Raw genomic sequence first — 16137 nt, 5'->3', positions numbered from 1 at the left:
AATGGCAACACCGACGTCTCCTCAACACATACCTTCAGAAGTAGAGGATATGCAAATTGATGCGGTACGTTTCAAACCTCTTACTGAGCAAGAAAAGTCTCGTCGTCGACAAGAAGGATTGTGCTTATATTGTGGAGAACCTAAGCACACTGCTCAACATTGTCCAAAGAAGCGACGTAACTACAAAATGAGGAGTACGGCTGTCAAAGAAGACAGTATGTCGGAAAACGAGTACGTCCAGCTACAATAGGGACCGTGCGGCTGGAATCTTGTACAACTTCTAATGAAGGTCCTATCCTCTCCTCAGAACCATCTCCTTGTTTTATAATAGATATGCGTTTAGGACCTAATAATTACAAAGCCTCTGCCTTGATAGATTCAGGAGCCTCAGCTTGTTTTTTAGATGAAGAATTTGCTAGATGTCATAGAATATCATTAATACAAAAAACTAAACCTGTACACGTAGAAGTCATAGATGGTCGTCCGTTGTCTTCTGGAGATGTAACTCACGAAACACTTCCTGTAGATGTAGTAATAAATGGTCATAGTAGTTGCGTAATTTTTAATATAATTAGATCTCCCTCTAATCCAATAATTTTAGGCTTATCATGGTTAGAAAAGTATAATCCTCGAATAGATTGGATTTCTCGTAAACTTGATTTTCCTCAGAGCATTAATAACAGTTCTATTAATCAAGTAAAAAACCATGAGTCTAGTATAGTAAAACTCGCACTTATAGGTGCAAAAGCATTTATACACGCAGCAAAAGAAGGATCAACTTTTGCTATTTATGCTGCACCTATTTCTGAAAGCGTAAAGACTTCAAGTGGCATTCCAAGTCAATATCAAGATTATCAAGACGTTTTTGAGAAAAAGAATGCAGATATTCTTCCTGAGCATCGCCCATACGATTGTTCAATCGATCTCAAGGAAGGAACTCAGCCACCATTTGGACCAATTTACAGTTTATCGCAAGATGAGTTGGCTGAACTCAAGACATATATTGACGAGAATTTAGCGAAGAATTTCATACGCCATTCAAAATCTCCAGCAGGAGCTCCAATTTTATTCGTAAAGAAAAAAGATGGATCTTTACGAATGTGTGTTGACTATCGAGGACTCAACAAGATCACAATCAAGAACAGGTATCCATTACCTTTGATATCAGGACTCCTTGACCAGTTAAATCAAGCTAAGATCTATACAAAAATAGATCTAAGAGGAGCATATAATCTAGTACGGATCAAAGAAGGAGATGAATGGAAGACTGCGTTTCGAACCAGGTACGGACACTTTGAATACAATGTCATGCCTTTTGGACTCACGAATGCACCAGCTGCTTTTCAACATCTCATGAATGATGTATTTCGTGAATTCTTAGACAATTTTGTCGTCTGCTACCTAGACGATATCCTGATTTATTCTAAGAATGTTGAAGAACATGAAATACATGTTCGTCAAGTATTACAAAAACTTAGAGATGCAGGATTGTACGCCAAGATAGAAAAGTGTGTATTTCACACTACTCAAGTTGACTTTTTAGGATACATCATTTCAAATGATGGTCTTATGATGGATTCTAAGAAAGTCCAAACAATCATGGATTGGAAGATTCCAAAGACTGTAAGAGATGTCCAATGTTTCTTGGGATTTGCCAATTACTATCGGATCTTCATCAAAGACTTCTCACGAGTTGCAGCTCCACTTACACGCTTGACTAGTAAAGATAAATTCCAATGGAATCAAGAAGCGGAAGCAGCATTTGAAGCCTTGAAGACATCGTTTGTCTCTGCACCAGTCTTATATCGTGTTGACTTTTCCAAGGTATTTTTTATGGAAACAGACGCATCGGATTTTGCCTTGGGTGCAGTTTTATCACAAATGGGAACAGATGACAAACTTCATCCGATAGCTTTTCATTTAAGAAAATTCTCAACAGCCGAGATCAATTATGAGATCCACGATAAAGAACTTCTTGCAATCGTGGATTCTTTTCAAGAATGGCGTCATTATCTAGAAGGTGCTTCTAGTCCAGTCACTGTGTATACAGATCACAAGAACCTCGAGTATTTCATGTTAGCACGCGTGTTGAATCGTCGTCAAGCTCGTTGGAGTATGTCTTTGTCAAGATTCGACTTCATTATCACTTATCGGCCAGGAAAACAACAAGATTTGTCCGATGCCCTGTCTAGACGTTCTTATTTTGCACCAAAAGAAGGAGATGCAGCTTTTGAGCAACAAAGAATGGTCCTCTTGAAACCGGAGCAATTTCATCTCCGAGCAGTGAAATCAACACTGACTGTTGATTCAACTTTTCTCAAGCAAATCCAGTCCAGTATGTCCTCAGACCCTCTTGTTCATGATATCGAGAATAATTCTTCCAAGTCTCATGATTCTTCTAAGTTCGAGTTCAAGAATAATCTATTATATTTTGAAGGACGCCTATATGTTCCAGAAGGAAAAGCACGTTTGCGTGTTCTTCAAGCACGTCATGACTTTCCAGCAGAAGGTCACTTTGGATATAATAAGACTCTGGAACTCATATCAAGAGATTTTTGGTGGCCACAAATGTGGAAGTCAGTCAAAGACTTTGTACAATCATGTGATATTTGTTCAAGATCAAAAATTCCTCGACATCGACCTTACGGACTTCTTCAGCCATTACCTATACCAGAACAACCATGGTCTTCTGTTTCTATGGATTTCATCACAAATCTTTCAAACTCAAGATCTTATGATTCTATATTTGTGATAGTAGATCGTTTCACCAAGATGGCACATTTTATGCCATGTACAAAATCTATCACAGGTGAAGAAACAGCTAAGCTTTTCATTGATAATATCTATCGCTATCATGGATTACCTAAAGATATCATATCGGATAGGGGAACTCAATTTAAGTCGAGATTCTGGAGGACTCTTTTCAAGATTTTAAAAGTGGACATAAAGCTATCTTCAGCTTTCCATCTTCAAACTGATGGACAAACAGAGCGCGTAAACCAAGTCTTGGAACAGTATTTAAGGTGTACCATCAATTACCAACAAGATGATTGGACAATCCTTCTGCCATTGGCAGAGTTTGCTTATAATAATACAATACATTCTTCCACGCAACAAACACCTTTCTTTGCCAATTATGGCTATCATCCACGACTTGATACTTTTGATTTTTCAAAAGTTGATAATCCTGCAGCAGAAGACATGGCAAATCGGTTGTCAGAGTTACATGCAATAATGAAGGCGCAGTTGAAGAAAGCTCAAGAACGACAAAAGATAAATGCAGATGTATATCGTAAAGAGCAACCACAACTCAACGTGGGTGATAAGGTATGGCTACTTCGTCGCAATATCAAGACCACTCGACCTTGTGACAAATTGGACTATCGTAGGCTTGGCCCCTTTTCTGTTTCTGAACAGATCAACCCAGTTGCATATCGGTTACATCTACCGGAGTCAATGAAGATCCATCCTGTATTCCACGTGTCTCTTCTTGAACCATATAAGACAGTGGATATACAAGGAAGAAGACAAATGCCACCGCCTCCTATAGAAGTAGATAATAATGAAGAATTTGAGGTGGAAGAGATATTAGACTCAAGGCGGCGCCGAAATAAGCTAGAATATCTTGTTCATTGGCGCGGATATGATATTAGTGAGCGCACATGGGAGCCATCCAGGAATCTAGCAAATGCATCAGCTAAAGTCAAAGTTTTTCATCAACGACATCCATCAAAACCAAGATGAAAACCTCTCTTATAAAAGAGACAAGATTGAGGCAAGATAACATTCAATTTCCTATCCTTGTTTGTAACTTCTTTACATTTGTGACGCTAATTAGATGGAGAGCCAACAACCAGCGGATTCAACTCAAGAACCTTCGTTTGCTGACCTGCCGGACGAGACATTACGATTGTCACAACCTTCAAGACGACGCAATCGAGATGAAGATCTTCAAGAACGACATGTTCTTCCTCGAACAGATGGTGAGATACAACGCGTTTGGTATCACGATTTGGGAAGGGACTCCCGATGTTTGGTGATTTTGCTAGAGGTAGGAACAACTCCTGATGGTGTTCCGAATATTCTATTCGAAGGAAGTTATGAAGGCCTCAATAATGATCAAATAACTGGGTGGTCTTCCCGCCCTGGTATGGGACACTACCGATGGTTGAGAGGCCCTATCAATCATCTTCGAAGAGAACAGAGATCAGAGTATGTGGCGAATATAATTCGTCGCATCATAGATTTCCTCAACATATGATGACCGCTCCTCGTGGAACTCGTCTCTAGAAGGGGGGGTAATGTCACGGCCATAATCATATAAGCTAATAATTACATATAGAAATAGGTAGAAGTAAGTAAAAGTAGATAAAAGTAAGTTAATTGTATAATATTTAATATAGAAGCTTCCTAGAAACTTCTTAGACGCTGCTTTGACTTCATAGGTGTCTTTAATTGACTTTTTGGATTAGAAACGTGGTCAACAAGTTGGCCATGTGCCACACATGTTGTTAGCTTGAAGATCAAGCTAACTATGTGGCCCACACGTAGGAAAACTTACCTTGTAAGTCAAGGCATGTGTCCTACAAAGTCAACACATATTGGAGGTCCTATAGAACGTCGCCACGTAGCCCCTAGTTAGATAGTATATATAGAGACAAGAGTGAAGGCTTCTTCACTCTTGTCAACTCCTTTCTTACTTCTAGTCTAGTTTCAAGGGTCTCTAGTTTTCTTGTATTTTGGCAATAGCCATTCCAGTTTCTTTCTTAATATACATATTTCTATTTTGTCCTATTTCTTTTTTGAGAAAAGTCTCACTTACTCTTTAGCTTTCATCGAGTTCTTGTCCTTGACATGCTTTGACTTTATAGGTATCTATAATTGGCTTTTTGGATTAGAAAAGAGATCAACAAGTTAGCCATATGCCACACATGTTGTTAGCTTGAAGACCAAGCTAATTATGTAGCCCACACGTAGAATAACTTGCCTTGTAAGTTAAGGCATATGTCTTATAAAGTCAACACATATTGAAGGTCTTATAGAACATCGCCACGTAACCCGTAGTTAGATAATATATATAGAAACAAAAATAAAGCCCTCTTCATTCTTGTCAACTCTTTCTTTACTACTAGTCTAGTTTCAAGAGTGTCAAGTTTCCTTGTCTTTTGGCAATAAGCCATTCCAGTTTCTTTTTAATATACATACTTCTTTATTTCTATTTTTTTACTCTTTCTTTGACATGGATTTCATTGGTTTATGCATCAGCTTTTAATTCATATCCTTGACACAAAGTTAGGATTATTTTGGAAGAACTATAATTTTTGTAAAATAAAAAATATATATATTTTGGAGAATTTTGTAGAATTTGTAGCAGATATACAGGAAAAATTTGTAGGTTTATGAATATTATTGTATTGAGTGTGTGTCTTTAATTTGAGCTTAATTATACAATCAAATTAAAATTTATTATTTTTTAAGTGGGTTAGGATTTTAAAGATTAGATTTTGAGGATTAATAAGCTTTTCTAAGATTTTCAACAATCCATTACTTAGATTGAAGTGAAATTTGGTGAACTAGTAGTAAACTTAATATCCAATAACTATGAAAAATATGAAAGCAATTAAATGGTACAAAAGAGTGATATTAGTATTAAAACATTAATATTAAGGTTGAAAAAAGATGCCAATTGACATCTAAAAAAAATTTGATTTTTTTCTGCCAATTGATATATTCAATTCTTTTTAATTTTTATATATTTTATTTTCAACTAAATACAAAAAAGTAAATTTTTTTGAATCAAAATAAAATTTTAAATTTATTAAAATTATGACTTTTTTAGAAGAATTAATTAAGATTTGATTAGAATTACTTAAAAATGATTAAGATTTGATTAAGATTTTTTTAATATTTAATTAGAATTTATTAGAATATTTTAGAATTTTATTATAATTTTATTAGAATTACTTAGAATTTATTAAGATTTGATTAGAAATCATTGAAATTTTTTTAAAGATTTGATTGAAAGTTTTTTAGAACTGATTAGAATTATTTTTAGGATTTTATTAGGATTTATTAATATTTAATTAGAAATAAATTTAATTTTATTAAAAATTTGGAATTGATTAGAGTATAATAAGATATATCTGAGTTCTTTTTTAAGCTAATAGGATGTATTTAGGATAATTGGAAGCTTACTTAGGTTGTTTAAGATTGCTTAAGAGTATTTTAAAATAATTTATGCATTATTTTGGATTGTAAATCAAACTTCAAGTTAAGATCAAATCCAAATGCTTTATGCATTTTTAAGATAATTTTTACATTATAACATTTGTATAAATAAATAAAAATGATAGTGTTGTATTATGTAAAAGTCAATTTAAGAATGCATTGGACATCTAGTTGTAGGAAGATTTGACCTTATTTTGAAGTTCAATTCATAATCCATAAAAAATGCATAAGATATTTATAAATATCTTCTTGATAATCTTGAATAATCTAATTAAATTTTTGATTATGCTAAGTATTTCTTATCAATCCTAAAAAAGTCTATTTTTTTATTATCACACTCTAATTTATTTCAAATAAACTTTAAACTATCTTTAATAATCAGAAATCAGAATACTTTGATGCTCCAAGACAAACCAAGTCTTGTGCTAGACTACCCAAAAAATCAAATATATTTCCTTAGAATCATATTTTTTTTTATATCATGACCAAAATTGAACCTTAACCTAAGTATTATTGCTGTCATGGATTTAGTGACCTAAGCCATTATCCAGCTAAGAAGGCTTTAGCAGCTGCTTAGATCTAATTTTACTAGCTGAAATAATAAGGGTGTCAAAGTTGATTGGTACTTCAATACGTAATAGCTCTCTTCTTCATATATATATATATATATATATATATACATAAGGATATTTTAAACTTCTAATAACATCTTTTTAAGGTTAAAACAAGAATAGAGACTTAGGAAGTTTTAGCCATTGACATGCAAATATCCGTTTAAAATTCTTTTTCAGTTTAATTCAAATTTACTTGATTTTTGTAATAATCAAATGAATTTTAGAGCTTTCTCTCCTCTAAGCTCTCTTATTTGAAAAAGACAATATAAAAGGCGCTCCTCATTGCAAGATTGACAACAATTTAAATTTCTAAGACATTAATTGGTAGTTGATGCTATAGGATGTGATTCTTCATCTTTAAATTTTTTATGAACTTAAAAATAATTTTTTTTAATAAAAAGGAATTGAATTATTCTTCAAAAGTCTCAAAGTTTTAAGGTTATATCCAACATAATGTTCTAAAATGCAACATTCAAATCTACCTTCAAATATTATTTTTATTGTTGGTAAAAATTCGAAAATGGTTGAATATACTAGGTATTAAATATCTTATTGTAGAAGGATTCTATTATAAGATAAGAAGAATATGTGGTCCTATTTAAAATCTTCTCTATCTTCTATTTACTTTAAATAAGAAGATGTTCTAAACTACTCCAAGGATAACAAATAAGAGGATATTTGGATTCTTATAAAGTTAGCTAGATTTTGTCTAAGTTCTATTTATTTTTTAAAAAATCAAATAAAAAAGTATTACATAACAAGTGTATTACATAACAAGTGAAAATGACTTATGGATCATCTCTTCATTGAATTTATTATTTACTTATAAAAACCTACTTGTAAACAATCTTATTACAAACTATTTTTTAATTTTAATTTTTTCTAAAATATCTAAGAGTTATTCAATAAGTTTCAAAAATTTGAGCTTAATATAAAACAAGAGAGGCTCTTTTATTTATAAAATAAGAAAATTTGTTTGATTTTAGAATGCTTTTTTACAAATTAGAATCTTACTTGAGATTAAGATAATATTTTAATTCCAAATAATATCTTCAATTTATCATGTTATAACTTCAAGCTAATACACAAGATATTAATGTGTGAAGAACATTAAAATCAGTTTAATCTCAACTTAACTAATTAAAAGAGTGACAACAAAAAAGACAATGTACTAGAAAGAAGTTTTGTTAGAAAGAAAAAAGATTTAATAATGGCAAAGATTTTTTTTAAATTATTATATTATATCATTCTTATCATATCATTACAAAATTAAATAATCAATCCATTTTTTTATAAAGTCTAAAAGGTCTTAAAAAAAATAAGAACTTTTAGACTTTTAGACTTTTGAAACTTATATATTTTAATTATTACTTTGAGTTTTACAAAAAAAGAATTGATACCCACATATCTAGATGTTAAAGATAAGAACTTAAGAAATATAAATAAATAAAATAAGATATATATAAAAAAAAGATGAATAAAAAAAAGATGTTAAATCACTTTTTTTTAATATCAAATATAAGATTTATGACAAATTTTTCTAAAAAATACTTTAATCTATTCCAATAGAAGTAATCTATTGTAATTAAACTACTTTTGTTTTTTAATATTTTATTCCTAAAAATATGTTGGTCACATAAGAAACAATCAATTATCAAAAAGAATCAAATCAATTCTTATTACTCTTAAAAATTGATTTTTCAATAATATATGATAAAATCTCATAGAAATTCTTATTCAAAGCATAAAAAAATCTTTTTTTAACAATAGCTTTTGCTATATGATTAAAATAATTTAAAAATACTATTATAGTAATTTATATCAATAAATCTCTAATAAAATATTTTTTGCTATAAAAAGATGTGAAACAAGGATGTCTACTAGCTCCATATCCATTTAATTTGATAGGTGAAATTTTAAACCTTACCATTTAAAAAAATATCACAAAGAATGTTATTCAAAAGTTGAATATTTTTTAAATTTTTAATTAAAAAGTAATTAATTAATACATAGATGATTTTAAAATTATGATTGAAGTAGATTATAATGTGTAAATACTTTGGTTAAGAATTTGAAACAATTTCGTTTAGCTTTTGATTAGGAAATTTATTGATCTAAATCAATAATTTATTAGTAGTTTAAAAAAATCCTTAGACTACATTAGAAAAATAATTATGGCTAGGCTTGAGCTTCTATTAATAGAATGAATAAATTATTTAGAATACTAATTGATTTTTTTTTATAATCAAATATAGATTATTTTTTTATTTATTAAATTTCATAAAACTTAAAATATTGGTGCTCTACCAAAATCGATGTAGTAGAATGAGTGGTGTTTATAAACAATACTCTCTTTTCTTCTTAAATAATATTGAAGGCTATTTGGAAAATAAAATATTTTGTAAAAAACTTTATGTAGAAAAATATAAATTATTTAATTTTTATTTAAGATTTCTTAAAGCATATGCCATAATAATAGAGATGTAAGAGGTCTTAGTATAATTAATATTGAATATGCATCTAAAAAATTAATAATTAAATAGATTATAAGATATCCTAATATATAATAATTTATTTAGTTTAAGATGATAAATGCCAAAGTAACTACATCACTATATTAGCTTTAAAATAGTGGTGGATATTCAATTCCTAAACATGAATAGAACATGGCATTGTATTTTGTAAAAATCATCCTAGAAATGCAATAGGCATCTAATTGTAGAAGAGTTTGATCTTATCAAATAAGTAAACCTTAAAAAATCTTAATCAAATTTCAAGTAAATCTTAAAATACTTTAATTTAAGCTTAATCAAAATCTAAATAAATCCAAAGAAATGATAATCAAACCTTAATTAAATCTTTATGAGATCTTTAAGAATTTGAATTTAAATCTTCATCAAATCTTAATCAAAGCTTAACAAAATCTTAAATAAACTTTATATCATATTTTAAATTTCAAAAATATTTAATTTAATAATTGATCTTATTTTTAAAAAATTATACTTATTAATTTATTAATTTAAAAAAATAGCTAAAATTTTAAAAAAACCAAACTTATAGTTTAAGAAACAATGCTCTTAATATGCTTAAGTGTTAATTGTCTTTATTTTTCAATCTTAATATCAAGCTTTTAATATCAATAGCACGTCTTTAAACCATTCACTTGCTCTCAAATTTTTACAATTATTAGAAACAAAGTCAGCTAAGAACATACAAAATGTCATTTTAGTCTAATTTGTAAAATTTTCAAAATTATAAAAATACTCACTAATCTTTATAATCCAATTTTTGAGATCCTAAGTCATACTTTTGGTTAGCATGGAATAACTTAATAACTTATTTTGTTAAACTAGATAGGAACATTTTACAGAAGAAGTCTCCTACTTCCAATACAAACATTGAAAAAGTAGAATACATGGTTAGATCAAAATTTTCAAGTCAATTGAGATGAAATTTGGATTTATCCTTGATCTTATAAAGTAGCTACATATATACATCTTGCTTATTTGAAACAATGGTGGTAGTTAACACATAGAGAAGAAAAATCAATCTACATAATATTTCATTATATACATTGTGGTGATGATGACAATGATGAAAAGAATAATAACACAAGTAATAAATTATTTAATTTTCATAAAAAATATTAATGCATTCTGTTGAACAAAACTGCTAGTTTCAAGTTCTTTTTCATTTGTTGTTGCTGCCGTTCTTTTATATGACACTGTGCTGGAACTTTTTAAATAGGTTAATAATATATTGTTATTATTGTTGTTATTTAGCAATAGCAATGCTGTCTTTGAAATGTTATTTATCAAATAAAGTGGGAGTAGCATTGTTGAAATTTGGATTGCCAATATTTTTAAAGCAAATTAACGAACCTTTCTACTGAATTTTCTTCACTAGTTTGACTTTCAAGTACCGACCAAAGATGTGAGATTTATGTTGGAAAAAGTGCCGGTTTTATCTTCTAAACGCAGTGTTCTATGCAGTAGCTGGTGGAGTCAACGATGCAGACATCACCATTTCTAGAGTTTATCGTCACCTAGTTGTTTGTCCACTCAGCTATTTCTGCAGGCTCCACATACAGATGCTTCACCCTTTGGCTGTTGGGATTAAGGTTCTCAAGCTTCTTCATGATCGTCTCGAATTGGGGCTGGCTTGTAGTGTTTCTGAGACAGTCGAAGTCTACATCTTCATGATGTGCATATTGTGACGACAGCTGCAGACAGATTCGGTGAGTTCAGTCAAAACTCTACTTGCATTCTACCATGGTTTGTATCCTGGTCAAATTTAAGTCGTATTTGTGGTTTATTTATTTATACGAACTTGTTTGCTTGTATCGTACATGTTAAGCTGTAACTGTTGCTGCAAAGTTTTCTGACACCCATTTGATCCCAGTCTCCATTCTCTCGAACAAATACATGGTCTTGGACCCAAATTCAGCGGCTGTAAATGAAGGGATTGGATCATGTCTGCAGCTCAAAGGCGTTTCATTCCGCTCTTGTAGCAGTTGAAAGGTGCAGGCATCCCAGATTGTGATGTGAACTACGCTCATTGAACTTGTTAGTTAGATTACTACCAAAAATGTTCCTAAGAGGTTCAATGTTTAATGTTTTGAAAGTGTATTGACATTGTACCTCATGTTTTATCCAGGACAAGGTCAACACGTTTGCCTTCATTTGCGACTCTGGCGTGGGACACACCAGACGATGTGGGTAAATTAGTTGTAAAGGACGTCAACTGTGGTCTGAAATGTTACAGATAGGAGCATGAGAAAGCCTAGCTTCGTAAACTCCTATCTTTGTAAGAGGAGATTTTCAGCGTCACAGCAGTGTTCAAAAAATGGACTTACCCTAAAACTGAACAGCTTTGTGCACCACCAAAGTGTTTATCAGATCTTCAAATCTTTACATCTACATTCAAAATGTTGATTCTTGTTCATAATTAAGTGGTAGGAATTACTCTTTCAAAACCTGGAAATCTAACTGTGCGCACGACGGATCCATACCAGCTACAGTTACCTTTTAGAACCTCACACTGTAGTCAGTGTTGAAGCAGAGACAAACATTGAAAGAACGCCACCGAAAAGACTTAAACATCAAGAGGCTCTCTTCTGAATACATTACAATTTAGGGTCAGGAAGAGCCTCAACGTTCCCAAGAAGAACTGGAATGACGAGAATGAAGCAAGATAAGTAGAGTCTCATTTTGGAATCCATAGATACGGATTGTCACAGAGCTCGGGACAATAGGCACATGGTTCGTAACATCAGTGTGACCGAATACTGAAGAAAGTTCTAGGCTCATCGTGGAGCTGCAACTGATCCCTTAAACTCATTGCTCTTTATAGTATGACTTAAGAGCCTACCGCTTGAAGAATTCGGTTGGCATTCCTTGGCTCGTATAGAACTTCAAGAGTAATTGTACAACGCTAAATAATTGGTACTAAGTAGCACTACCGTAACAGCATGAGATGGCCTCTTCACCACAACACGATTGCCCAACTAAGGCTTTCCATGATGGCTATTATCTTGACTAGGTTTTTGATGAGTCATAGCTATAGCTATCATCTTTCAGTTGATGATTCGATGTTGTCACGCATGATATTGCAGCTTCAATTTTGTGTACAGATGGACAATTCCAACCACAGAATTCAAATGCTTTGCTCTCATTTTAACGTTTCAAAAGCAACTGGTTCACAGTGTAGCCTCGGTCCCATTTCAAGATCGTTGAAGAGCTATAATGCTCTCTTGATTTTGCGTACAATACCCACCCTGATGACAACAAGTACACTCCTTCCTAGGTCCTCATGTAGCAAGCTGAAATTGAGAGTTGGTGAGCTCAAAGGATGCATGTGGTCTAACAGTACAAAAACATTTTCAGCATTGAAGCATTTATATGTGGAGCACACAAACAGAAAGAGTGAGAGAGAAAAAGTTTGCAGCAGCTTTGTTAAACAAGTCCATGATTCTTTGAGATTGAGGCTTTATTATTAGAAGTAGATTGTAAAATCCAAATATCTTCACTGAGGCCGCAATTGCATTCAAGCCAAATGCCGATATTGTGTGCATGCCTACATATTATGGTGTGATTTAGCGTGATTCAATTAATGCCGCCCATACAAATTAATATTGAACAGATTGAAACAGGTTTGTTCCATGTCTCCCAGCTCGCTGCCTCAATTGTGAGGCTCTTCTGGGTTCGCTCCAAAAGCGGGATGTTTGCAAGATTTTGTCGAACTGTGCATGATTGCACGTTCTCAGGTTTAGTTTAGAATAAAAGTATAGAAGGTTAGATTGTTTAAAGTTTTTTTTTTTTTTTTTTTTTTTTTTTTTAACTTGGAGAAATTTCCAAATAAAGATAGATAAACGAATTCAATATTTATTTATTTGAAATTTGAAGAAAAAAAAGAATAAAATAAAAAGGTAGTAAATGAGAGGAGAAATATTAATTGGAGTTTTGGCAAGAAGAGTAATATGAAAAATATTCTTTTGTGTGATGACTTTATCTATTCTTGCAATTATAACATTTAACAATTTCTATCATTTCTTCTCTTTAGTATAATCACAACAAATTATTTATATATATATATATATATATATATATATATATATATATATATATTAGCTCTTCTAATTTGACTTGTGGATTTATTAAAATTGTTTGTTATAGAGATAAAAGAAAATATTATAGATGCTATACTTGAAGGAAGTGAGAATAGATTTGCAACTATTACAAATCTTTGTAAGCTTGTCAATATTCTTAGAATGGAAATCTCATCTACTATAACATCAACTAGAGGGATATTATTCCTATGCCTATGAAAGAAGTCAATAATGCTATCTAATGTCTACACTAAAAAATTGTGCAATTGAAAAAGACAAATAGATCAATCTTGCAATTGAAATTAAAAAGTCTTACTATTGTAAGTACAAGAGAGGTAAGAATTAATATGTTAGAAAAGTTTGATAGAACAAGATCAAAGTTTCAAGGATTTTTACAACATGTCAAGCTCTATTTAAGATTACAACTTTGCTAATATTATAATGGATTTACTTAAGTAGGATTTATAAGCACACTCATATCTAGAAGTTATCTTTGTTGATTTGAATTTTTAATAGAAAATAATTTATGACTCCTATATGACCTAAATTCATTCTTTATAGTCGTTGTGGCTATATTTGAAAAAAATAATTAAGAAATGATAATAGAAATCAAATTTCTATCTTTATAAGAAGAATCACATTCAACTATTATATATATTGTTAAATTCCAAAACCTTGCTTATAACATGGACTAAAAAAATAAATCCTTTATCAATGAATTTTAATATGGATTAAAATATAAAATCAAAGATTTATTATTTATAATGTTGAAAGCAACTTATTAGAATAATTTATTATTCAATCTATTATATGCAAAAATTAATTTTTAAAAAAATCCAAGTATAAAAATTTGGATGGAGAAGAATAAATCAAGTCATAATAAAAAAATTTAAGTTTTTAAAAACTTATTCATTAAGGACTAAATCTATAAATGAATACATTATATTTTGAATATTTTACTAAATAGGAATAGTTTTGATATTATGAAAAGAGATTATATTTATATTATAAAAAACCTAAGCACATTATTTAATATTATTCAAAGAAGAAATACAATCACAAAAAAAAAAAAAAAAAAAAAAAAAAACGGTTGCCAAAAAAAAAAAATATGTCAAAAAATAAGTTTGTCCAAATACAATAGGAAGCATGCAGCTAAAATCTTATGTAACACATGATATAAGTCTTATTCACTCTTTATATCCTTTATTTCACTTTACAATAGATGTTTATTTAGAACCAAAAAATTACAAAGCCTTTGCATTATTAGATTTAAGAGCCTCAATTTGTTTTATAGATGATTTTTTAAAAATAAAATAAAAATACTTTTAATCAAGAAAATTAAGCATGTATACATAGAAGTTATAAAAAAATATTATTTTATCTTCTAAAGATGTTATCCATGAAATTATTCTTATAGATGTAGTAACTAATGGATATAATAGCTTAGTAATACTAAATATTATTGGATTTTTTTCTAATTCAATTATTTTAGATTTATTATAGTTAAAAAATATAATATTTAAATAAACTAAATTTTTGTAATCTTTATTTTTTCTAATATTTAAATAAAAAATAACAATTCTAATACATCCAACTCCTTTTGGTAGGTATAAAATTTTTCATGCATTCTATAAAGAAAGGCCACATTTTTTTTTATTTATGCCATATCCATTTCTAATAGTAAAAAGACTTTAAGTGATATTTTGAGCTAATATAAAAATTATCAAGAAATTCTGTGGAAGAAAAATACAAATATTCTTCTATGGCACCATCCTTATAATTGCTTAATTAATCTTCAAGAAAGAATTCAATTGTCATTTGGACCAAGTCATAGTTTATTATGGAATAAGTTGGCTACACTCAAGGAATATATTAATGATAACTTTTCTACTAACTTCATATATCATCCAATATTTCTAGAAGGATCTCTTATTTTGTTTTTGGAGAAAATAATCGATTATTGCAAATGTGTATATACTATTTAGATCTTAACAAAATTACTAGAAAAAATATGAAATTTATACTTTTAATATAAAAAATTCTTGATTAACTAAATCAAGAAAAAATCTGTATAAAAATATATTTATGAAGAACATATAATATGACACGTAATAAAAAAAATAAAAAAAAAAAAAAAAAACATGAATGGAAAACAACATTTTTGAATCATATATTGGCATTGCAAATACAATACTATGCTTCTTAATTTCACAAATACATCAATTACTTTTCAAAATCTTATAAATGATATGTTTAGGAGTTTTTAGATGATTTTATTGTTTGTTATCTAGATAAAATTTTAATCTATTTTAAAAATACAAAAGAGCATGGCCTTCATGTTTGTTGTAAGTTAAAAAATCTTTAGAGTGTAGGACTATATGCCAAAATGAAAAAGTATATATTTCACACAACTTAAATTGACTTCTTACAATACCTCATTTCATATAATGGCCTTATGATAAATCTTAAGAATATTGTGGATCTTATAATTAAACTTTGCTACTAAAATATTTCTTAAATGAAAAAATAAAAAATAAAATTTATAATTTACTTCCATTTATATCAATATTACACACAATATTAAATCTAATATATCTAATTCCATAAAAAAATTGACAAATTATTTATTAGAATTACATTCAATAATGAAGGCACAATAAATTATAAATAAATAAATAAATAAATAAA

The sequence above is a fragment of the Physcomitrium patens genome, chromosome 25 (assembly GCF_059467195.1).
Source record: "Physcomitrium patens ecotype Gransden chromosome 25, ASM5946719v1, whole genome shotgun sequence".
NCBI classification, from domain to species: Eukaryota; Viridiplantae; Streptophyta; class Bryopsida; order Funariales; family Funariaceae; genus Physcomitrium; species Physcomitrium patens.
This window is presented reverse-complemented; position numbering follows the sequence as displayed.